The 25,888-nt window shown below is 39.3% G+C and overlaps 1 protein-coding gene across 3 annotated transcripts in view; it reads left to right on the forward strand.

The window, feature by feature from the left end:
- Nucleotides 1-25,888, forward strand: part of RTN3 (reticulon 3) — a 66,176-nt gene that overhangs the window by 32,273 nt on the left and 8,015 nt on the right. The gene's annotated exons all lie outside the window — the stretch shown is intronic.

A 25,888-nucleotide genomic window follows, 5' to 3' on the forward strand; every position in this document is an offset into this window, starting at 1 on the left:
TCCATCCATGGGATTTTCCAGGCAAGAGTACTGGAGTGGGATGCCATTGCCTTGGGCCTAGTATATAGTAAATATTCATTTAGCAGCAAGTGGAGGACCTGGCATATAGTAGGTCGTAGATCATTATTTGTTACTGAATGCATTGTTAATAATTATCTGTGAAAACACTGAGGCTTTTTTATAAACTCAGAAATGTGAAATGGCAGATAAGGATAGCTGTTATACTCTAGAAGTTGAAGATAGTTGAACTTGGATTAGAGACCTGAATCCGTATTGTTGCTAGAAATGTGACTTTAAACAATTAAGTTACATCACCTTTTGGGGCTTTAGTTTCCTTATCTATAAAGTGAGGATGTTGATGTAGGTGATCATCAATACCATTTCTCTGACCCTGGTAAATACTAGTTTTCTTTATGAGTTGTTGTCAAAATTCTTAAACATAGACTTTTGAAGTGATGAGGTGTATAGAAATTAGGTAACAATCCAGTGTCTAATTCTGGCAAATTCCTGCTTTAGTGTGTGACCTTTGACAATTAGCCAAATTGGTTTGGCATCTTGCTTTGTTAATATTGTGGTATTTTGCCCTGCTTCATAGTGAAGGAGAAGGCAATGGCACCCCACTCCAGTACTCTTGGCTGGAAACTCCCATGGACGGAGGAGCCTGGTAGGCTACAGTCCATGGAGTCGCTAAGGGTCGGACACGACTGAGTGACTTCACTTTCACTTTTCACTTTCACGCATTGGAGAAGGAAATGGAAACCCACTCCAGTGTTCTTGCCTGGAGAATCCCAGGGACGGGGGAGCCTGGTGGGCTGCCGTCTATGGACTCGCACAGAGTCAGACATGACTGAAGGGACTTAGCAGCCGGAGCAGCATAGTGTTACTCTTTGCGACCCCATGGACTGTAGCCTAACCAGGTTCCTCCGTCCATGGGATTTTCCAGGCAAGAATACTGGAGTGGGTTGCCATTCCCTTCTCCAGGAGATCTTCCCGACCCAGGGATTGAACCCAGGTCTCCCGCATTGTAGGCAGATGCTTTTTTACCGTCTGAGCCACCAGGGAAGATCCTATAGTAAATAAAGTACTGTGTAAATACTAATTATTAGTAAATCTCAACTGAGTTATTTAGTGTAAGAGGTGAAAAGGACTATGGAAGTTTAAGTTGTTTTGTCACTGACCAAATTCTATGATTAATAGACATTTTTAGATGATAATTAAAGAAAACTAGTATAATTAGACCAAGAAGCTAAAAGTTCTTCCTTTGAAGGTTTCAGAATTGAAAACCTTTTAAAATTGTCTTACATCGTGAATAAATCTTTTAAGATGTAAATTATACTAATATATACCACCATCTAGCTCTAAGCAGTGTATCTGAGCAGTCTTCATTTCTAAAGTAAAACCAATTCTGTAATTATATTCTGCCTAAAGTTGTTGGGGAAAATAGGCAAAGGAAGCTATGAAAAAATTAATGGTATTTTATTTTTCTTTTGCTATTCTGTGGTATATATGGCAGTATATAACAGACCTGGAAATGACCTAGCAATTTTGTTTCTAGGTATGTATTCTAAGGGGAAAAGAAATTTATGTGCAAAAACAACTATAGAGATATTCTTTGTAGGGCTGTTTACAATAGTGGCAGGTATCTTAGTGCCTTAACAATTAAAGATTGTTGGAGTGTGTAACATACCTGTGCAGTTGAATGTTATATAGCCTTTGGAGTTGTTATAGGTTGATGTGAAGTACAAAAAGAAATACACTTGTATTTCTGTATATTAGAATTCATTTCTATTGTTAATTAATATTTGCTTTCAAACTAAAGGACCCTTTGATTACCTTCTGACCCAATTCCCCCATTTCCCCAGACGGAAATTATCTTATAGTGTTGTGTTAGTTTCTGCTCCACTACATTTTAAATGTATGCATATATGGTATTGTTTTGTGCTTTTAAAACTTTATTAATTTTATCTTTTTTGGGATTTCCCTTGTGGTCCAGTGGTTAAAAATCTATGCTTCCATTGCTAGGAGAATGGGTTTAGTTCCCTGGTGGGGGAACTAAGATCCTTCATACCATGCAGAGCTCACCCTCAAAATAAATTAATATTATCTTTGTTATGCAACTTGCTTCATTCAACATTCGATTTTTTAACTCTTTTCATATGGAGGTATATATTTTAATAGCTGTGTAGTAACCCATTTTATTACTATACCATTTTTCTTTTAACTAATATTTGGGTTATTTTCTGTGTTTTACTATTGTAGACATTGCTGAAGTTAACAACCTGTACTCATCTGTTTTTATACATATGTACATACTTCTCTTGGGTCCTTATGCCACTGCTTATCAATTTCACTTCTGTGTATGTGCATTATTTTTCTAGTTACTATCAATTTGCTATCAAAGTTGTTTCTTCTGTTATGCGAAAATGTTCATAGTTTATTAATAAAAAATATTATTTAACACTAGAGTTTTTATTATATGATGAATACTTAAAGTAGAAAAAACAAGTTAGAAAACAAGGTTTTCAGAATAATACGTATTTTCATGTCATTGTAAGTGAATCTGTGTACCTACACACAGTGTGATTCTGAAGTAAATTTTTAAAAACAAGATCACAATGATTTTTCTTGCAATGTGGCCAAGTAGGCTTTTACTGGACCTTTGTTGGGACTTCTCAGGTGGTCCAGTAAGTCCAGTAAGAGTCTGCCTTGCTGTGCAGGGAACACTGGTTTGATGTCTAGTCCAGGGAGATCCACATGCAGCGGAGCAACTAAGCCCATGTGCCACCAGTACCTGAGCCCACGCTCTAGAGCCTGGAAGCCACAGCTCTCATGCCCATGTGCCGCAGCTACTGAAGCCCACGTGCTCCGGAGAAACCACCACAGTGAGAAGCCTGTGCACCCACAACAAGGAGTCGTCCCCGCTCACCACAAATGGAGAAAGCCTGCGCACAGCAACAAAGACCAAAGGATATAAATAACTGTTTTTTTTAAAAAGCATCTGCACTTCCATCGCAGGGGACACAGGTTCATTTCCCTGATCAGAGAACTAAGATCGCACATGCCACAGGGCACAGGCAACTTTCTTCATGTAACTGTATACTCTGAACAGTATTGTGGGGACAAAGGAAGACCTGAAATCACTGGGAAATGAGCAAAAGTGGGCAAACTAAAAAAGGACTGACACTTCGACAACACGAAATTAATTTTCTATTGTTACTGTTTCTTGCCAGAGGAAGACTGAAGTTGGCATCTGACAGGGTGGTTAAAATTTTAATAGAAGACTTATTATTTGGGCTTTCCTGGTGGTCCAGTGGTTAAGAATCGCCTACAATGCAGGGGACACCAGTTTTTTCGATCTCTCGTCCAGGAAGACCCCACATGCTGCTGGGCAACTAAACCCGTGCACCGCAGTTGCTGAAACCTGTGCTCTCTAGCGCCTGTGCTCCACCACAGGAGATGCTGCCACGGTGAGCAGCCCGCGCACCACAACTGGAGAGTAGGCCCCGCTCGCTGCAACTAGAGAAAAGTTGGCTCACACAGCAACGAAGAGCCAGCACAGCCAAAAATACAAATAAGTAAAATTATTTTTTAAAAAAGAGCAAAGTGGAAGTCTGTAATACAGTAGCTAAACTTAAAATTCACCAAGTGGCCTTAATAGTAAAACAGAGATGATAGAAGAATCAGTGAACTTAATGATAGATGAACAGAAAACTATCCAATCTGAAGAACAGAAAGAAAAAATTTATTACCAAGCTTCAGGGAACTTTGGGACAATATTATAAGACCTAACTTGTATAGTTAGGTCAAGCTAGTCAAGGCTATGGTTTTTCCTGTGGTCATGTATGGATGTGAGAGTTGGACTGTGAAGAAGGCTGAGCGCCGAAGAATTGATGCTTTTGAACTGTGATGTTGGAGAAGACTCTTGAGAGTCCCTTGGACTGCACGGAGATCCAACCAGTCCATTCTGAAGGAGATCAGCCCTGGGATTTCTTTGGAAGGAATGATGCTAAAGCTGAAACTCCAGTCCTTTGGCCACCTCATGCGAAGAGTTGACTCATTGGAAAAGACTCTGATGCTGGGAGGGATTGGGGGCAGGAGGAGAAGGGGACGACAGAGGATGAGATAGCTGGATGGCATCACTGACTGGATGGACGTGAGTCTGGTGAACTCCGGGAGTTGGTGATGGACAGGGAGGCCTGGCGTGCTGCGATTCATGGGTTCGCAAAGAGTCGGACATGATTGAGCGACTGAACTGAACTGAACTGAATGAACTTGTATAGTTGGAGTCCCAGAAAAGAGGAAAGTGAGAAGTTGGGGAAGAACATATTTGAAGATAATATGACAAAAAAATCAAAATTTTTGAAAAACACATTTATTGGTTAAAGAAGCTTGGCAAACACCTGTTAGGATAAGGATGAAGAAAACCATGCCTTGGTACATGTGTCAGAGGTTCCAAGACAACTGTCAGTTTCAGTGGTTTGCTGGAAGGACTTGATAGGATTCAGAAGCTGTTACACTCACCGTACACAGCAAAAGGACACAGATTAGAATTGGCAAGGGGGAAAGGCACATGGGATAAAATCCAAGAGGAACCAGGTACAAGCTTCCTGGTATCCAGCAGACTCACACAGAGCTGTCCTTAATTTTCCCATCAGTGATCCATGACAGCATGTGCAAAGTGTTGCCAACTAGGGAAGCTCACCGAGTCCTGGGTATTCAGGACAGTGTGCTGACCCCCGTGACTCACCTCAGCTACTCAGACCCCAGCCATCCAGAGCAGGAACAAGTGTTTGCCATAAATCATATTGTTCAGATAGACTTAAGTGGTCACACTGGTGCAGCGTGGCACAAGGCCCCAGGCACACAGAAACACTTATCAGCCAGCATATGCCACTGGCTCAGATTTCATCTCCCAGTCCTTTCTTTGGCATGTGCAGGGTTTGAGCATTCCAGAACTGCTGAGTTAATCCTTTCCTGCCCAGTATATCTTAGTCAAATTGCTTGAAATGAAAGATAAGGAGAAAAGACAAAAAGAAATGACAGTTGTAATTAGAGCTTACTTAACCGAAAACCATAGGCTTCCCAGGTGGCGCTAGTAGTAAAACAGCCGCCTGCCAGCGCAGCCCCGGGCCAGGAAGGCCCCAGGGGCAGGGCGTGGCAACCCACTCCAGTATTCCTGCCTGGAGACTCCCCTGGACAGAGAGCCTGCCAGCGCAGGAGTCATGAGAGACGCAGGCTCCAGCCCCTGGGCAGGAAGGCCCCAGGAGCAGGGCGCAGCAACCCACTGCAGTATTCCTGCCTGGAGACTCCCCTGGACAGAGGAGCCTGATGAACTATGTCCATAGGGTCACAAGGAGTCACATGACTGAAGCAGCTTAGCATGCACACACATCAAAACCACGGATGCCAAGAGAGTGAAATAACACCTTTTAAAGTGCCAAACGGGGGGAAAAGTCAATCCAGATTTATCTTTTCAACAAAAATACCCTGCAAAAATGAAAGCAAAATAAAAACATGTTCAGATAAAAGAAAACTAAGAAAATTGTCACTAGAAGACCTGCACTACAAGAAACACTAAAAGAAGGTCTTCAGACTGATGGGAATTGACACCAGGTAGAAACTGAGACCTTCAGAAGGAATGAAGAGCATTGGAAATGGTAAATATCTGAGTAAATACCAAAGACTTACTCTTTTCCCTCTCCTATAAAATACTTAAGACTGTTTAAAGGAGAAATTATACTGTGTGCAGGGATGGTAATGTTTATTTGATAGAACAATTTATAACAAGAGTATGTGAGCCTAAACTGTAGGATGAGATTCTACATTTTTTATAAAGTGTATGATATTTTAAGTTGGTTGAAAAGTCAAGAGTATATGTTGTGCTTCCTAAAATAATAATGCAGAAACATATAGTTTAAATTAAAACTTTCAAATAATCAAAAAGAAGGCAAAAAGGAAGAATGAGGGAACAAAAGAGGAAAACATGGTAATGACGTGGGAGACCTGACGCAGTCATCATCAGTATGTTAGTGGCTACAGACTACAACCAGCAGAGTGACAGACTGCATAAAAATGCAAGAACTACTTATATACTAACTGTAAAAAGATACGCACTAAATGTAAAGACACATTGGTTGAAAGTAAATGGATGGGCAAAGGTATACCAAAAATGTATATTAATGTATGCCATGCAAAAGTAAGCATAGGAAGACAAATGGTTTTACCAGAAGTGAAAAGTGACATGTTACCATGGTAAAAGATATCAAGATGTCTTGACAGTTTTAAGTGTGTATGTACCTCATAACAGCTTCAAAAGAAATGAAGCAAAAATTGGCAGAGTTAAAGGGAGAAATAGCCCATTCTTTAATCATAATTACTGGCTTTAATACCTCTTGTTCAGCAGTTGACAAACCAACTATACATACACACAAAGATCTGAACAGCACAACCAGCCACTTTGACCTGCATGATACTTACAGAACGCTGTGCCCTACAGCGGCATAAAATACATTCTTTTCCAGATGAACAAGGTATACATTCACCAGTATAGACAATATGCTAGGCATCAAACAAAGCAGTAAATTTAAAAGATTAAGATCATACACAATATGGTCTCAGACCATAATGAAAGAAAAATGTTAAACAGTGAAAATAAGATACCTAGGAAAATTCCCAAATATCTGAAAATTAAGCTAGTCACTTTTGTATAATCTATAGCTCAAAGAAGAAATCATGAGAAAAAAATTGAAATGTTTTTAAACTAAATAACAGTGAAAATACAGTAATCAAACTTGTGGAATATAGTGCTGAGAGGGAAATTTATAGCTCTAAGTGCACATATTAGAAAAGAAAAATAAATTCAGTAATCTAAGATTTCGACTTTCTTTCAAGGAGTAAGCGTCTTTTAATGCCATCTGCAGTGATTTTTGAGCCCCAAAAAATAAAGTCTGTCACTGTTTCCACTGTTTCCCCATCTATTTGCCATGAAGTGATGGAACCAGATGCCATGATCTTAGTGTTCTGAATGTTGAGCTTTAAGCCAGCTTTTTCACTCTCCTCTTTCACTTTCATCAAGAGGTTCTTTAGTTCTTCATCTCTTTCTGCCATAAGGGTGGTGTCATCTACATATCTGAGGTTATTGATATTTCTCCCAGCAATCTTGATTCCAGTGTTTCTCATGATGTACTCTGCATATAAGTTAAATAAGCAGGGTAACAATATACAGCCTTGACGTACTCCTTTCCTGATTTGGAACCAGTCTGTTGTTCCATGTCCAGTTCTAACTGTTGTTTCCTGACCTGCATACAAATTTCTCAAGAGGCAGGTCAGGTGGTCTGGTATTCTTATCTCTTTAAGAATTTTCCACAGTTTGTGGTGATCCACACAGTCAAAGTATTCGAGTTTCAGCTTCAACATGACTCATTCCAATGAACGTTCAGGACTGAAACTCCAATACTTTGGCCACGTGTTGTAAAGAGCTGACTCATTTAAAAAGACTCTGATGCTGGGAAAGATTGAAGGCAGGAGGAAAGGGGATGACAGAGGATGAGATGCTTGGATGGCATCACTGACTCAGTGGACATGAGTTTGAGTAAACTCTGCAAGTTGGTGATGGACAAGGAGGCCTGGCGTGCTGCAGTCCATGGGGTCGCAGAGTCGGACATGACTGATCAACTGAACTGAACTGAAGGTTTCAAGTTAAGCTAGAAAAAGAGCAAAGTAAATCCAAAAGAAGTAGAAGGAAGGAAATCATAAAGATAAGAGCAAAAATTAATGCAATAAAATGACCAAAGCCAAAATTTGGTTCCTGAAAAATTTAACAAAATTGATTTCTTAACTGATTCAGGTAAAAAGAACACAGGTTACCAATATTAAACATGAAAAGGTAGTTGTCATTTCAGATCCAATGGGTATTAAAAGGTCAGTAGAATATTATGGGGAAAAGGCAGGGGCACCCCACTCCAGTTCTCTTGCCTGGAAAATCCATGGACGAGGAGCCTGATAGGCTGCAGTCCATGGGGTCGCTAAGAGTCGGACATGACTGAGTGACTTCATTTTCACTTTTCACTTTCATGCATTGGAGAAGGAAATGGCAACCCACTCCAGTGTTCTTGCCTGGAGAATCCCAGGGACGGGGAAGCCTGGTGGGCTGCCGTCTATGGGGTCGCACAGAGTTGGACACGACTGAAGCGACTTAGCAGCAGCAGAATATTATGAACTTTATGCCAGCTTAAATTAAACAAGTTCTTTGAAAAATACAGTTTACCAAAACTAACACAGTTACATATTAAAGTCCAGACCCAGCAGTTTCACTGGGTGGGAGTGAGGCAGGGTGGAATGTGTTTCAAGCATTTAAGGAAAAAGGAGGCCAACTTTCCAACTCAGACTAGTATAGTGATACACAAAGTAGAGAAAGACACTACAAAGAAAATTATAAACTAATATCACTCAGAAATATAATAAAAAGAGAAGTCCTTCACAAAATATTAACAGCAAAAAACAAAACAAAAACAAAATATTAACAGCAAATCAAATCAGGCACTATATCAAAATGTTAATGTATCATGGCTAAGTGGGGTTTGTTCTTGGAATAGGTTTTAAGATCAGAAGCCAATCAACATAATTTGCCACATTAACATGTAGAAAATCTAGGTGAGTATGTGAGTCGATACAGAAAAGATTTGAAAAATCTCAACATACTTTTCTGATAAAAGCTTTCAGCAAACCAGGAATAGAAGGTAATCTCAGTCTAATGTATCTGTTAAAAACTACAACTGACATAGTTAATGCCAAAATATTGAACACTTCCCCTGACATTGGGTACAAGGTAAAGATGTCACCCTCACCATTTGTATTTACCATCATACTGGAGATCCTCCCCTTTGGATTAAGACAAGAAATAGAAATAAAAGGAATGACTATTGGAAAAAAAAGTAAAGCTGTCTTAATTTGAAGATTATATAATTGGGTACATAGAAAAATCCTAAGGGATCTTCAAAGCAACTGCTAAGACTAACAAATGAATTATTCAGCAGTTACAGGATATTAGGTTAATACACAAAATTCAGTTTTATTTGTTATATGCTAGCAACAAATAATGAGAAAACAAAAAATGTTTTTAAAGTTCCATTTACAATAACATGAAAGCACAAAATAGGAATAAACATAAATAAAAAAAATATGCAGGACCTCTATACTGAAAATTACAAAACTGCAGAAAGAAGCCAGGGAACTGTCTGAGAAACATGCTGTATTCATGGATTGGAAACCTTGATATTGTAAAGAAGTCAGTCCTACCCAAATTAACCTATGGATTCAGTACAATTCAAAATGCTAGAAGAATTTTTCAATAGAAATTGACAAGCTTTTTCTAAAATTTCTTTAGAAAAATACAGACCTAACACCCAAAGCAATCTTGAAAAAGGGCAAAACTGAGGACTTGGAATACTTACTCCAAGATATTATAAAACTCCACTAATAAAGACTGTGGAACTTGCAGAAGAGTCAACAAATAAAGAAACAAAGAACCCAGAAATAACACATTACCAAAAACTTGGTAACTTAACACAAGTTTATCATCTCAAGGGCTTCCCTGGTCACTTAGACGGTAAAGAATCTGCCACAATGCGGGAAGCCTGGGTTCGATCCATGGGTCGGGAAGATCCCCCGGAAAAGGGATAGGCGACCCACTCCAGTATTCTTGCCTGAAAAATTCCATGGACAGAGGGGCCTGGTGGGCTACAGTCCATGGGGATGCAAAGAATCAGACACATCTGAGTGACTAACACTGTACTTACACAGTTTTCAAGGGTCAGGAGTTCAGGCACAGGTTAGGCCGGATCCTCTATTCAGGATTTCATTTTCTAGTTTACTGGCTGTGGGCAGCAGTCTCGGCTCAGCTCCAAGAGGCTGTGCTCAGATCCCCGGTCTTCGGACTCTCTCACAACATGCTAGCTTATTTTTTCAAAGCTGTCAGGAGGATTTCTCTCCAGGCTGCTACAGGGTCTTACATAACTGAAACTTTAGACATGAGAGCGACTATCCCATCATATTCACAGGTTCTGCTCACATTTGGGGGCAGGAGGAAATATAGAAGACATGTACACCAAGAAGTAAGAGTTTTGGGGGCCATCTTAGCATTCTGCCTGCCACAACCCCTACTTCATAAGATGTGCAAAAATGAAGTGGAAATGGATCAGAGGCATGAACATAAAAACTAAAATCATGAAACTTTTAGAAGAAAGCATAGAATATCTTCATGACTTGAAGGTAGCCAAAGGTTTGTTAAGTCAATGCACTCATAAAGAATCAATGAGTTATTTAGACTTCATCAGAAGTAAAGCTTGCTCATTAAAAGACACCACTAACAAGCCAGCTATTGACGAGGATAAAGTGTTTACAAAATATGTATCTGATGATGGAATAGTATCCAGGAAATACTTAAAATACATTTCAACAATAAAAGGGCAAATAACACAAGAAAATAAAGTGGGCAGAAAAGATTCTGACGCTTCACAAAAGGTAAATAACCCTATAATCAGTGAGAATGTTCACCCTCACAAGTCTTCATATAATTAAAATAAGATCATTACACATCCACCTGAATGATTAAAACTAAAGACTGACAACTAGCCAACTATTGGCAAGAATGCAAAATAGTACAGATATTTCGGAGAAATGTTGCCCAGTTTCTTAAAGAGCTAAACATGCACCTGCCCCGTGACCTAGCAACTCTGCTGTAGAGAAATGAAAGCATTCGCACGAACACTGTGTGTGTTCATAGCAGTTTTCTTCATCACAGCCATTCATCAGTAAAGGAGTAGATAACCTGTGGTGTAGCTACTTAGCTTTTGATATTTGCAACACTTAACGGATGAATCTCAGGAACTATGAAGAGTAAAAGAAGCAGTACAGCAATGATTCATACTGCACAATTCCATTTATATGAAATTGTAGAACAAGCAGACTGTTATGTGTACAGAAAAGAATCAGATCAGTGCTGTGACTACCTCTCGGAGTGTTGGCTGGGAAGGTACATGAGTAAACTTCTTGGGGTGATGATAATGTTGTGTAGTTTGATAGAGTTACGTGGGTGAGTGCATGTTGATTTCCTAATATTTGCCATTTACTTTGGAACACATTAAATTAAAATGGACTAGTGGACAGATAAGAGGAACAAATATGTAAGTAAGCGTAGCAAACCATTAATGATCACGGTGATGGTTACACAACAATGGCTGTACTTAATGTCACCGAACTGCATACTTAAAAATGGTTAGGATGGTAAGTGTTCTTACATATACTTACCATGTTAAAAAAAAGTTAAAATAAGACATTGCTAGTAAAAATCTAGTTAGTGATTATACGGGTGTTTACTCTAAACTGTTTTCAGCTTTGCCGTATGTTGGGAGGAAATTAAATGCCGGCGGGGTCAGCGGGTTGCGAAATAAAGCAGAGTGGAGGGAAGCCGTCGCAGCCCATTTTCCCATGAGGGAAACATTCAGTAGAGCTAAGGAAAATGGAGAGAGTATCTCAAAGGTCAAGGGTATGTGTATTATTAATATAATACCTAATACTTTTATGTTTAAAACTTCTTTTGCTTATTACTGGTAAAGGTTTTAGGGAGTGTCAGCTTTTTTAAAAGAAGAAAATAGTTGTATTACTTATTATGATAGTCTGAAATTCTGCCACTTATCTGCATTACTTAACGGACTGTCAGAGAAGCATACAAATCCAAGTGTATTGTAACCATAGGAGAAATGTCACGTTACCATAACATGACTAGCATGGAAGATTGAATTACAGATAAATACACACGAAGGGCATAAACTCACTTTTCAAGTTTGATTGGGCTTTCACGTTAACTAGTATTTTGTTTTAATTTTAGATTTGATCTGATAACTTCTGCAGACTTAAGTCTAAACTTTCTTAGTTGGAGAATTAAGTGGTTGTCAAGCATGTGGAAATAACCAACTGGACCTAGAAGGAAAGAAAAAAGCTCAGAAACTAAAGCCAGGGTTTTGTGTCTTTATCCTTTCCATCATGATTTAGCACTACCTTTATTATCTTTAATTTTATTCTTTAGATAACTTAGTTCAAAAGTTCACATGTTCAGATCCATCGATTTTGTTGGGGAAGGGTAGTCAGTACCATTTTGTCTTCTGTGCTTTTAAAATCTAAAATTGAAGGCTTGGGGGAAGGGGATGTTAGATTATTTAAATAAATGAAAAACTCTTTCCAGACAGTCTTTGAGAGGAACACTGGCTTGAAAGGGGTTCCTACAAATTTCCTTGGCCTGCTGCCAAGTGTATGCATGACCGAAAGCACGTATGTTTGTCCTTGACAGAGTTTGTGTTCTGTCAGTGACCCTTCTGTGCCGTCTTGAGGGAGTGTCTTTGTTAACGATCAGTCTGTAGCAGAGCAGACTATTAACCCATTTCAGCAGCCATAGAATTTGGCTCTAAGTTTATAAATGCATTATCCAATGTCTTATAACTCAAAAAACTGCTTCACTTATAATGAATTATTAATAACAAAAGTAACCAAAGAAAATAATCAGTGTGGAAATGTCTGTATACTTTTCTTTACAGAAATAATTATTCATATAAAAAACTTAACTGTTCAATTTCCCCGTTTGTTAAAGAAGTTTTTGTATTGTGGTCATGAATTTTTTTTCTTGTAGTTACTGCAGTCACTTTTAAACCTTAAAGATTTGTATTAACAAATTTTGGAAAATTAGTGCTTAGAAGGTAGAACATGTTGTATGGATCCTTAGTTAGAGAGTTATTTTTGAAAATGAAGTTAAAGCTTATGGGCTACCAAACCTTAAAATTTCTTGGCACATTTATTCCTTTTCAGAATAAGCGTTTGAGCAGCCTTTCTTTTCTTCCTTTGAGGAGTACACTTGGGAGAGTAAAGTTTGAGAATGGCTTTGGGAATGGTTGACATTGGCATCAAACCAAGATGTTTCCCTGGTTTAGTAATAAAAGTCAATAGGCAAGGAGTCAACAAGGTTTGGGGCTGTTCTCATTGGAATTGGCAAGAACCGATTTCTTTCCATCAGTCTTGAAGTTACCATTGGATATTTTAGTGCCCTCTTTTGGTGTAAGAAGGTTACTGCATCCTTAAATAATACAGGCAAAAGGTGATTTATAGTTGCGCAGTCATGCCTGACTCTGCAACCCCATGGACTGTAGCCTGCCAGGCTCCTCTGTCCATGGAATTCTCCAGGCAGGATTACTGGAGTGGGTTGCCATTTCCTTCTCCAGGGCAAAAGGTAAAAATCCTTTAAAGTTTTTAAAGTAAAAAATATGCTGAAGATTTGGAAAATTAAAGAAAGCAATGAATCACTCATAATTCTACCAGCAACATAAACACTGTTGGTTAATATAGACGTTCATTGTCATATGCTTAATCTGCCAGTAGCAAAATAAGATAACAGAAATTTTTGACTTAGTTTACATAAACTTATACAAAGAAGCTGGAAATGGATTCTAAGAAATACTTAGTATAACATGAGACTTTAAACAGATTGAAACATAACTAGAAAAAAGTAAGGGTCTTTCAAATAAAAACTAAATTTTAAGTTATGTGATAATAAAATAAATTTACAACTGAAAAGTTAGGAAAACACTAACTTTGTAGTCTGGGAACTTTTTTTCATTTTTTTCCCAGCACCCACTGTACTGGCTCAGGACTTTGGAAGAGGCTCACTTGAGTTCACCTCAGTTGTGTCCAACTCCGACCCCATGGACTGTAGCACGCCAGGCTTCCCTGTCCATCACCATCTCCCGGAGCTTACTGAAACTCATGTCCACTGAGTCAGTGATGCCATGCAACCATCTCATCCTCTGTCGTCCCCTTCTCCTCCTGCCTTCAGTCTTCCCCTGCATCAGGGTCTTTTCCAAGGAGTCAGCTCTTTGCATCAGGTGGCCAAAGTATTGGAGCTTCAGCTTCAGCATCCGTCCTTCCAATGAATATTCAGGACTGATTTCCTTTAGGATGGACTGGTTTGATCTCCTTGCAGTCCAAGGGACTCTCAAAAGTCTTCTGCAACACCACAGTTCAAAAGCATCAATTCTTGGGCGCTCAGCTTACTTTATAGTCCAACTCTCACATCCATACCTGACTACTGGAAAAACCTTAGCTTTGACTAGATGGACCTTTGTCAGCAAAGTATTATGTCTCTGCTTTTTAATACGCTGTCTAGGTTGTTCATAGCTTTTCTTTCAAGGAGCAAGCGTCTTTTAATTTCACGGCGGCAGTCACAATCTGCAGTGCTTTTGGAGCCCAAAAAAATAAGTCTCTGACTGTTTCCACTGTTTCCCCATCTATTTGCCATGAAGTGACAGGACCAGATGCCATGATCTTAGTTTTCTGAATGGTGAGTTTTAAGCCAGCTTTTTCACTCTCCTTTTTCACTTGCATCAAGAGGCTCTTTAGTTCTTCGCTTTCTGCTGTAAGGGTGGTGTCATCTGCATATCTGAGGCTATTGATATTTCTCCCGGCAATCTTGATTCCAGCTTGTGCTTCGTCCAGCCTGGCATTTTGTGTGATGTACTCTGCATATAAGTTAAATAAGCAGGGTGACAATATACAGCCTATACTCCTTTTCCTATTTGGAACCAGTCTGTTGTTCCATGTCCAGTTATAACTGTTGCTTCTTGACCTGCATACAGGTTTCTCAGGAGGCAGGTAGGGGGTCTGGTATTCCCATCTCTTTAAGAATTTTCCACAGATTGTGGATCTACACAGTCAAAGGCTTTGGTGTAGTCAATAAAGCAGAAGTAGATGTTTTTCTGAAACTCTCTTACTTTTTCGATGATCCAGCAGAACATTGGCAATTTGATCTCTGGTTCCTCTGCCTGTTCTAAAACCAGCTTGAACATCTGGAATTTCATGGTTTACGTACTGTTGAAGCCTGGCTTGGAGAATTTTGAGCGTTACTTTGCTAGCGTGTGAGATGAGTGCAATTGTGCGGTAGTTTGAGCATTCTTTGGCATTGCCTTTCTTTGGGATTGGAATGAAAACTGATCTTTTCCAGTCCTGTGGCCACTGCTGAGTTTTCCAAATTTGCTGGCATATTCAGTGCAGCACTTTCACAGCGTCATCTTTTAGGATTTGAAATAGCTCAACTGAAATTCCATCACCTCCACTAGCTTTGTTTGTAGTGATGCTTCGAACATTGGAAGAGGCTAAGTAAGTGTAAGTGTTAGCTGCCCAGCTGTGTCCAACTCTTCGTGACCCCATGGACTGTAGCCCGCCAGGCTCCTCTGTCCATGAAATTCTCCAGGCAAGAATACTGGAGTAGGGTTGCCATTTCCTTCTCCAGGGCTCCTGTTGGGGCAATTAGAATTGGATGCCTCACATCTAAGGGAGCCTCCCAGCTGTGTTCATTATCATTGGAAAAAACTAGCCAAGGCTTAATTCTGTCTCAGTAAGATAGTGTACTAGAGTAGCAGTTTGTTAGCCATTGACTCTCAATTAGGATCCTATTTTCCTGTGAATAGATTCCAGGAGGTAGGCTTTGTCAGCCCACGGTGTTTGAGTGTAGGGGATGAGGGAGAAGGAGAGATGAGCCCTATTTCTGTAACTGTTTTTGATTACTGCTTGGAGGGTAGAATAAGTGGGTTTTGAGGTGTTCTAAGATGCCTCTAGGTGACGTCTTCTCTTCTCATGGCTTTGGGTTTCCACCTCTATGTCGGCACCTCTCATCTGTGCCGGCACCTCTCATCTGTGCCGGCACCTCTCATCTGTGCCAGTTCAGTCTACCCTGTAGGCCCCCTTGTCATATTGTGTTTACCTCCTGCCCTCTGCTTTCCTCTAACTTTTTACACACCATCCTCTTTATTTAATCAGTGCTGACAGTGCAACTCCTTTTTCATAGGAAATATAGCAACAAAGAGAAGAAAAATCTTTATTTCTTTGTAGCGGATTTTAACTTTAGTTCTTAATTTTTCATTTTAATGGTAGTAGGGATTGGCAGTCAAATGAATAATAATAATAGCAAACATTGTATTACTGCCTAATCAGTAGTGTTCTGAGCACTTCTACTCGTTAACCCATTTACTGCAGGCCACATCACTATAAACCAGGAACTGTACTGTTCCATTTTGCAGATGAGAAACCCAAGGCACAGAGAGATGGTGTCTTGCTCAGCATCACACAGCTAGTAAATGTAAGAGGATGAAAACCCAGGCAGTCTGGAGCAGGGTTTGTTCTTGGCTGTGCTGAAGCTAGAGCTGAGGATAAAGTGTGTCACCAGGTAGGGATCTGGAGCCAAGTGGAAGCCAGGAGGCATGAAGGGGCTCCAGAGAGAAAGCAGAATAATACCTAAAATAAGCATTGCTTAATTCACTGTCGTACCTAAAGCTGGATCTAACTGATGCCTTTCATAATCATCTCTGATGTTGCCTTTAGCATCCAAGACCATAGGTTGCTTCTCTCTGAATGACACAGTAACCAGATTGCTAGAGTAAAGTTTCCTTTGTTGGTAATTTTTAAATTTAATCTTCATAAGAATGTATACATTTGTTGTTTATAAATCGTACTTTTCTGAGTAGTTTAAGAGGTTGGGAAACTGTTCTGTTATTTATCAGACATTTTTACTTATAGCCAATACAGAGGTAAGCTTGGAATATTATGAAGTCTGAATTCATAGTAAAAGACTTCAAATTAAAAAGGCTTTTCTGTTCATTATTCTTCCTTTTCCTCTGACTCTGTCTCATGAATCATTGCTAAGTTTTTGTTAGAATAACCACTTGAAGACCAAAAATAATACATATTACCTCATGGTCATTTAACTTAAAAAAAAAAAAGTGTTATTGCAGCTTAATTGCTGTGCAATAATTTGCCCATATTTAAAATACGTAACTTGGTAAGTTTTGATATATGTCTACACCCATGAAGCTATTACTGCGAACATCTCCAGCACACAAAAATCTCATTGCTCCCTTTTTTTAATCTCTCCCTCCTGCCAGGCAACCATTGATCTGCCTGCTGTCATTAGACTGGTTTGCATTTTCTAGAATTTTGTATATATATGGAATCACAAAGTATGTGCTGTTTTTTTTGGTTTGGCTTCTTTCACTCAACCTAATTTTTTTGAGATTCATCCATGTTGATGAGTAATATTCTATTGTATGGATATACCATTTATTGACAGACACTTGGGTTGTTTTCAGTTTTTGCTGAAGTTTTGAATTTTCAGTTTTGCTAATTTATTTTACAAATAAAGCTGCTATGAACATCCATGTTTCATCTTTATATGGACACAATGTATTCTTTCCTCTTGGGTGAATACTTACAAGTGAAATGGCTGGGTCATAGGATAATTGATTTAACTTTGTAAGAAACTGTCAAGATTTTTTTCCAAAGTGGTTTCCATTATTTTATATTTCAGCCAGCTGTATATGAGACTTGTGGTTCCTCCATATCCTCGCCAACATTTGTTGTAGTCAGTCTTTTAAGAGTAGACATCGTGACAGGTACAGAGTAGGCTCTTGCTGTGGTTTTAATATGCATTTCCCTAATGACTAATGGTGTTATGGTGTTAACCATCTTTTAATGTGTTTACTTGCTGTCCATATAGCTTCTTTGATGAAAAGTCTGTTCACATTTTGACTAGTTTTTATTGTGTTTTGTTTTTGAGAAAGAATGTGTGTGTTACACACACATTCTGGATACAAGTTGTTTATCGGGTATATTCTTTGAAGATTACTTTCTCCAGTCTCTGGCTTATCTTTTTATTCTTTTAACAATGTCCTTCAAAAAGAGCAGAAGTTTTTAATTTTGATGAAGTGTAGTTTTTAAAGTTTTTCCTGTTATGTATCAAATTGATGTATATAAGAAATTTTTCACAGTTCAAGGTCACAGAGATTTTTGTTTGATTTCTTCTAGTAGTTATATAGTACTAAGTTTTACATTTAAGTCTGTGATCCTTCTGTGTTAATTTTTACATATCATGCAAGGTATTGATAAAAGTTTGGAGATTTTTGCATATGTATATTCTATTGTTCTGACACCATTTTTTAAAGACTCGGTTCTACCATGAACGGTCTTCTGCTTAGTCGCTTAGTTGTGTCTGACTCTGCGACCCCATAGACGGTAGCCCACCAGGCTCCTCTGTCGAGGGATTCTCTAGGCAGGAATACTGGAGTAGATTGCCATGCCCTCCTCCAAGGGGTCTTCCCAACCCAGGGGTTGAACCCAGGTCTTCTGCATTGCAGGCGGATTCCTTACAGTCTGCGCCACCAGGGAAACCTGTCTTACCTAAGACAGGGAACTGTCTTAGCAGCTTTGTCAAAAATTAGTTTGTCCATTTGACCTGTTTCTGAACTTTGTAGACAGCCTATTGCTCTGCTGTGTCTTTAAGCCAGTACGATAGTGTCTTGATAGTGGTAACTTTGTACAACCCTTGAAATCAGATAGGGCTAGTCCTCTAACTTTATTCTTCTTCAAAGTTGTTTTGGCTCTTTTAGGTCCTTCACATTTCCATAGGAATTTTAAAATCAGTTTGTCTATTTCTATTTTTCAAAAAACCTACTGAAATTCAGACTAGAATTACTTAGAATTATAGATAAATTAACAATTTAGCAATTTTGAGTCTTCTAAGCCATGAATGATGCTAAAGCTGAAACTCCAGTACTTTGGCCACCTCATGCGAAGAGTTGACTCATTGGAAAAGACCCTGATGCTGGGAGGGATTGGGGGCAGGAGGAGAAGGGGACGACAGAGGATGAGATGGCTGGATGGCATCACCAACTTGATGGACCTGAGTGTGAGTGAACTCTGGGAGTTGGTGATGGACAGGGAGGCCTGGCGTGCTGCAATCCACGGGGTTGCAAAGAGCCATGAAAACAACGTCGTTGTTCAGTTGCTAAGTCATGTCTGACTCTTTGTGACCCCATGAACTGCAGCACTCCAGGCTTCTCTGTCCATCACTGTCTCTCTGAGTTTACTCAAACTCATGTCCATTGAGTCAGTGATGCCATCCAACCATCTCATCCTCTGTTGCGCCCTTCTCTTGCCCTCAATTTTTCCCAGCATCAGGGTCTTTTCCAGTGAATCGGCTCTGCATCAGGTGGCCAGAGTAAAAGAGCTTCAGCATCAGTCCTTTCAATGAATATTCAGGGTTGATCTCCTTAAGGACTGACTGGTTTGATCTCCTTGCTGTCCAAGGGACTCTTGAGAGTCTTCTCCAACACCACAGTTCAAAAGTGTCAATTCTTAAGCGATCAGCCTTCTTTATGGACCAACTCTCATATCCATACATGACTACTGGAAAAACCATAGCTTTGACTATATGGACCTTTGTCTCAAAGTGATGTCCCTGCTTTTTAATACACAGTCTAGGTTGGTCATAGCTTTTCCTCTAAGGAGCAAGCGTCTTTTAATTTCATGGCTGTAGTCACCGTCTGCGTTGATTTTGGAGCCCAAGCAGATGAAATGTGACATTTTCCCCATCTATTTGAAAACAATGTAGCTTTCCATTAATTTAGGTCGTCATTAGTTTCTCTCAGCAGCATTTTATAGATTTCAGAGTACAGGTCTTATACATCTCTTGTCAGATTTATTCCTAAGTAGTTCATGTTTTCATGCTATTTTAAATGGTGTTTTTAGGTCAGTTTCTTATTGGTTAATACTAATACTTGGAAATATAATTAATTTTGTAAGTTGCAATGTTGCTAAAATTTATTAGCTTTTTTGTAGATTCCATCAGATTTTCTACATAGGCAATATGCCATCTTTAAATAATGACAGTTTTACTTCATCCTTTCTAGTTTGATGCTTTTTAGTTTATTTTTCTTGATTTACCGTGCTGGCTAAAGCCAGTAGAAGTAGTAAAAGAGAATATCCTTGCCTTCTTTCATTAAATACGATGTTAGCTCTAGGTTTCTTGCAGATTACTTTTATTAACTAAAGGAAATTCCCTTCTATAACCTCATTTGTTGAGAAGTTTTATCAGAAGACATTGGATTTTGTTTTTCCATATCTCTTAAGATGATCGTATGGTTCTTTAGTTTGTTGATGTAGTAAATTATATTGACTGATTTATGAATACTAAGTCTCACATTTTTGCAAAAAAAAAAAAAAACTTGGTCATGATATACTCTTTTTTAAATGTTATTTAAATTTGGCTGTGCTGGGTCTTTGTTGCTGCGTGGGCTTTCCTCTGGCTGCGGTCAGCAGGGGCTGCCCTCTAGCCACAGTGTGAGGGCACCTCGTCGCAGTGGTTTTGCTCGTTGGGTAGCACGGCTCTAGGGCACGTGGGCCATGGTGGCTGAGCGCGTGGGCTCAGTAGTTGAGGCTCACGGGCTCTAGAGCACAGGCTCAGTAGTTGTGGCGCACAGCCTTAGTTGCTCTGTGGCGTGTGGGATCTTCCCAAATCAGGAATCGAACCCATGTCTCCTGCATTGGCAGGAGGATTCTTTACCACTGAGCCACCAGGGAAGCCCTGTCTATTTCTTGAGTGAGCTTTGATGGTCTGGTCATTGGAGAATTTGTCCACTTCATCTAAATTGTCTAGTTTATTGGCATAACATTGATCCTAATATCCCCTTATCTTTTTAATGTCTTTAGAATCTGTAGCAATGTCACCTCTGATTCCTGATATTGGCAATTTGTGTATTCTTTCACTTTTTCTTGATCAGTCTAGCTAGAGTTTTATCTATTTTATTGATATTCTCAAAGAACCAACTTTGGTTTCATTGATGTTTCTGTTGTTTTTCTGTTATCTGTTCATTGACATTTGCTCTGGTTTTCTTTCCTTTCTTCTGTTTAGTTGGAATTCAATCAGTTCTTCCTCTAGCTTTTTAAGGTTGAAAATGAAATCACTGATTTCTTATCTTTCTTCTCTTATAATATAGGCACTTAGCTGTACACCACAGATTTTTATTTTCATTCAGTTCAAAATACTTTGTAATTTCCCTGTTGATTTTTTCCTTTGGTCTATGAGCTGTTTAGAAGCATATCGTTTAGTTTATACAAAGTTTATCATTGGTTTTCTCAGTATCTTTCTGTTATTGTTTCTGATGTAATTACCTTATAATCAGAAATCATGAGAAGTGTCTTGAATCCAGAATTAAGTTTATCTTGGTAAATGTTCTACACGTACTTGGAAAGAATGTATGTTCTGCTGTTAAAAGTGTAGAGTGTTCTTTTGAATGTCAAATTGATTGATAGTGTTTAAGTCTTATATCCCTATTGATTTTTTGTCTACTTATTCTGCCATTATTCAGAGAGGAATGTTGAAATCCCTGACTATAATTGCAAGTTTGTCTCATTTCTTTTTTTTTTAAATACCTTTTTTGAGATATAACTCATATACTATACAATTCATCCATTAAGGTTTACAACTAAATGATTTTTTCCATCACCACTATCCAATTTTATAATATTTTCATTCCCCCACAGAAAAGAAACCCCATACCCATTAGCAGTCATTTCCCATTTCTAATCAGCACCAGTTCAGTTCAGTCACTCAGTCGTGTCCGACTCTTTGCGACCCCATGGACTGCAGCACACCAGGCCTCCCTGTCCATTACCAACTCCCGGAGTTCACTCAAACTCATGTCCATTGAGTCAGTGATGCCATCTAACCATCTCATCCTTTGTTGTCCCCTTCTCCTCCCACCTTCATCTTTCCCAGCATCAGGGTCTTTTCAAATGAGTCAGCTCTTCACATCATGTGGCCAAAGAACTAGAGTTTCAGCTTCAGCATCTGTCCTTCTAATGAATATTCAGGACTGATTTCCTTTAGGATGGACTGGTTGGATTTCCTTGCAGTCCAAGGGACTCTCAAGAGTCTTCTCCAACACCACAGTTCAAAAGCATCAGTTCCTTGGCACTCAGCTTTCTTTATAGTCCAACTCTCACATCCATACATGACTACTGGAAAAACTATAGTTTTGACTAGATGGACCTTTGTTGGCAAGGTAATGTCTCTGTTCTTTAATATGCTGTCTAGGTTGGTCATAACTTCATCACCACAGCCCTAAACCACCACTCATTTACTTTCTCTCTCTACAGAGTTGCAGATGTTTTATATAAACATAATCATACAATATGTGGGATTTTGTAATTCATGTGTTAAAGTTGGCATAATGTTTTTACATTTTATCTATGTTACAATATGTAGTATTGGAACTTCATTCCTTTTTATGGCCAAATAATAATCGCATTGTATGGAAATGTTCATTTTATTTGTCCATTCATCAGTTGATGGATGTTTATATTGTTTCTACATTTTCCATGTTATGAATAATGCTTCTGTGAACACTGGTGTACATAAATTTTTGTGTTGTATGTTTTTATTTCTCTTGCACATTTGCTTAAGAGTGGAATTCCTGGGTCATATAATAATTCTGTTTCACTTTCTGAGGAACTGCCAAATTGTTTTCCAAAGCAGTTGCAACATTTTTCATTCCTACTGGGAATGCATGAGGTTTCTCTGCATCCTTGCCAATATTTGTTGTTATATTTTTTATTATAGCCAATTTAGTGGGCTCATCGTGGTTTTGATTTACATTTCACTAATGACTAATGATGTTAAGCCTCTTTTTATATACTTATTGGCCATTTGCATATCTTTGGAGAAATGTCTGTTTGGCTCCTTTCTCATTTTTTTACTTTTTTTCATTTAAGCTATTCTTTTTATTATTGAGTTATAACTCAATTAACCCTATTAGATAAATAATTTGAAAATATGTCCTCTTATTCTATGAGTTTTCTTGTCATTTTCTTGGTACTGTTTATAACACAAAGGTTTTTAATTTTGATACAGTCCAATTTATCTTTTTGTTCTTTTTTTTCTTTTGGTGTACTGGAGGGGGTTGCCATTCCCTTCTCCAGGGGATTTTCCCGACCCAGGGATCAAACTCGGGTCTCCCGCATTGCAGAAATATTCATTACCATCTGAGCCACCAGGGAAGCCCAGTTTATTGTGTGTGTGTGTGTGTGTGTGTGTGTGATTTGTGCCTTGGGTATTGTATCTGAGAAAACATTGCCTAATCCAGGATCACAAAGATTTACTCCTGTTTTTTCTTTTAACAGTTTTAAGACACTTGATTTTCTTTTCTTTTTTCTGCCATGCTGCATGGCATGTGGGATCTTAGTTCCCCAACCAGGGGTCAAACCTGTGCCCCCTATGCAAGCAGTTGGAGTGCAGGGTCTTCAACACTGGACCTCCAGGGAATTTCCACTTAGAGTTTTCTGAAACAACCATTTCATATCTTTTCCTCACTCGATAAGCCATTGTCACCCCCCTGCCCCCAATTCCAGCTGATGACCTCATCCCCCTTTTGTTGAGAAAACAGAAACATCCAGAAGGGAATCTCTCCTCTTCCATTCTTCAGATCTGTGAATGGGCCTGTGTCTCTCTTCATCCTCTTCAAGGTTACCCACCTCCGCCTGGGCTCTTCTCCATCCCTTCTTTCTCCAGGACTTCACTGCTTCTGCTCCCTATCTTCAGTCTCTCCTTGTTTGTAACTAAAGCAAGCCTTATTAGCATTCTTATAAAACATATAAGCATGCCTTAGTGTTTCCCATCTTTGAAAACCCTTGGCTCCAGATGTTCTACTCCCCTTCATACCCACACTTCTTAAGCGTTTTCTTTCACACTGCCTCCATGTCTCACCAGTAATTCCTCTTCAACCCCCTCCAGCTATTCACTGAACCGCTCTGATCAGACACCAACGATCTCCATATTGCTAAGTCCCTTTTTCAGCCTCAGCACAATTAGCCAGTTTCCACACCCTTCTCCACAAAGCACTCCTGGGTCAGCTTCTGTGACTCCATACTCCTAGTTGTCCCCATTTCCTTGGTTATTTCCTCTGTATCTTTTCTCCAGCTCCTCTACTTTTACTCAGCGACTAAATATTGGAGCACCTCAGAATTAAGCCTAGGCCTTCTTCCCTATAAACTAGATAACCTTATCCATTTTCATGACTTTTAATATTATTTGTGTGCTGGTGGTTTCCATATGTGCCATCTCCAGCTCAGACTTGTCCTGTGTGCTCCATACTGCTAGGTCTGACCACCTTCTCTGTGTATATCTCTAGACATCGATCCAGAACTAACATGCTCTCTACTCTGCTTTTTCTCATCTCAGTAAATGACACCACATTGGTCCATTTGCTCAGGCCCCAAAACTAGATCTCATCCATATTTATTTCCCTCTGTCACCTCCCACATCAGTTCATCATCAACTTCTGACTGTCCTGCCTCCAAAATACAGTCTGTGTTTCCACTCCGCTCCATCCTGACCTAATCTAAACGCCCATCATCTCTGACTTGAACCCCTGTGTTAGCCTCCTAGGGAGTCTCTCTGCCTGTACTCTTGCCCCATCCCAGTCCATTTTCATCAGAGAAATCATTGTAGGTTTGACAGTGGTTATCATTGTAGGTTTGACTATTTCTTGTCACAGTTTTCATGAGAAAGGGAGGCTTTTTCTAATTTGCACCAAGGTAGATTTGCATTTAGGCTAGCATTTTTATGCCTTTCCCTTCTCTGATGCATCAAGGTCTTTTTCTGTCTAGGCCCCAGCTTTTCTTTCAAATATTTCAGACTTAAAGAAGTCAAACAAAAAACTACCATATAACCTTTGCGCCTAGGGAGTCTCTCTGCCTGCGCTCTTGCCCCATCCTAGTCCATTTTCTTCTTGCTTCAGCTTCAGTCTTTCCAATGAATATTTAGGATTGATTTCCTTTAGGACTGACTGGTTTGAACTCCTTGCAGTCCAAGGGACTCTCAAGAGTCTTCTCCAACACCACAGTTCCAAAGCATTAATTCTTCGGCATTCAGCCTTCTTTGTGGTCCAGCTCTCACATCCACACATGACTACTGGAAAAACCATAGCTTTGACTAGATGGACCTTTGTCAGCAAAATAATGTCTCTGCTTTTTAATACACTGTCTAAGTTTGTCATAGCTTTTCCTCCAAGGAGCAAGTGTCTTTTAATTTCATGGCTGCAGTCAACATCTGCAGTGATTTTTAAGCCCAAGAAAATAGTCTGTCACTGTTTCCATCGTTTCCCCATCTATTTGCCATGTAGTGATGGGACCAGATCCCATGATCTTAGATTTTTTAATGTTGAGTTTTAAGCCCACTTTTTCACTTTCCTCTTTCACCTTCATCAAGAGGCTCTTGAGTTCCTCTTCGCTTTCTGCCATAAGGGTGGTGTTATCTGCATATCTGAGGTTATTGACATTTCTCATGGCAATCTTGATTCCAGCTTGTGCTTTATCCAGCCGGCGTTTTGCATGAGGTACTCTGCATATAAGTTAAATAAGCAAAGTGACAATATATAGCCTTGATGTACTCCTTTCTCAATTTGAAACCAGTTCGTTGTTCCATGTCTGGTTCTGACTGTTGCTTCTTGACCTGCATACAGGTTTCTCAGAAGGCAGGTAGGGGGTCTGGTATTCCCATCTCTTTAAGAATTTTCCAGTTTGTGGTGATCCACACAGTTAAAGGCTTTAGCACAGTCAGTGAAGCAGAAATAGATGTTTTTCTGGAATTCTCTTGATTTTTCTATGATCTGACGGATGTTGGCAATTTGATCTCTGGTTCCTCTGCCTTTTCTAAATCCAGCTTGAACATCTGGAAGTTCTTGGTTCACATACTGTTGAAGCCTGGCTTGGGGAATTTTGAGTATTACTTTGCTAGCATGTGAGATGAGTGCACTTGTGCAGTAGTTTGAACATTCTTTGGTATTGGAATGAAAACTGACCTTTTCCAGTCCTGTGTCCATTGCTGAGTTTTCCAAATCTGCTGGCATACTGAGTGCAGCATTTCAACAGCATCCATCTTTGAAAGGATTGGAAATAGCTCAGCTGGAATTCCATCACCTCCACTAGCTTTGTTCATAGTGAGGCTTCCTAAGGCCCA

The sequence above is a fragment of the Bos taurus genome, chromosome 29, assembly GCF_002263795.3.
Source record: "Bos taurus isolate L1 Dominette 01449 registration number 42190680 breed Hereford chromosome 29, ARS-UCD2.0, whole genome shotgun sequence".
Classification (NCBI taxonomy): Eukaryota; Metazoa; Chordata; class Mammalia; order Artiodactyla; family Bovidae; genus Bos; species Bos taurus.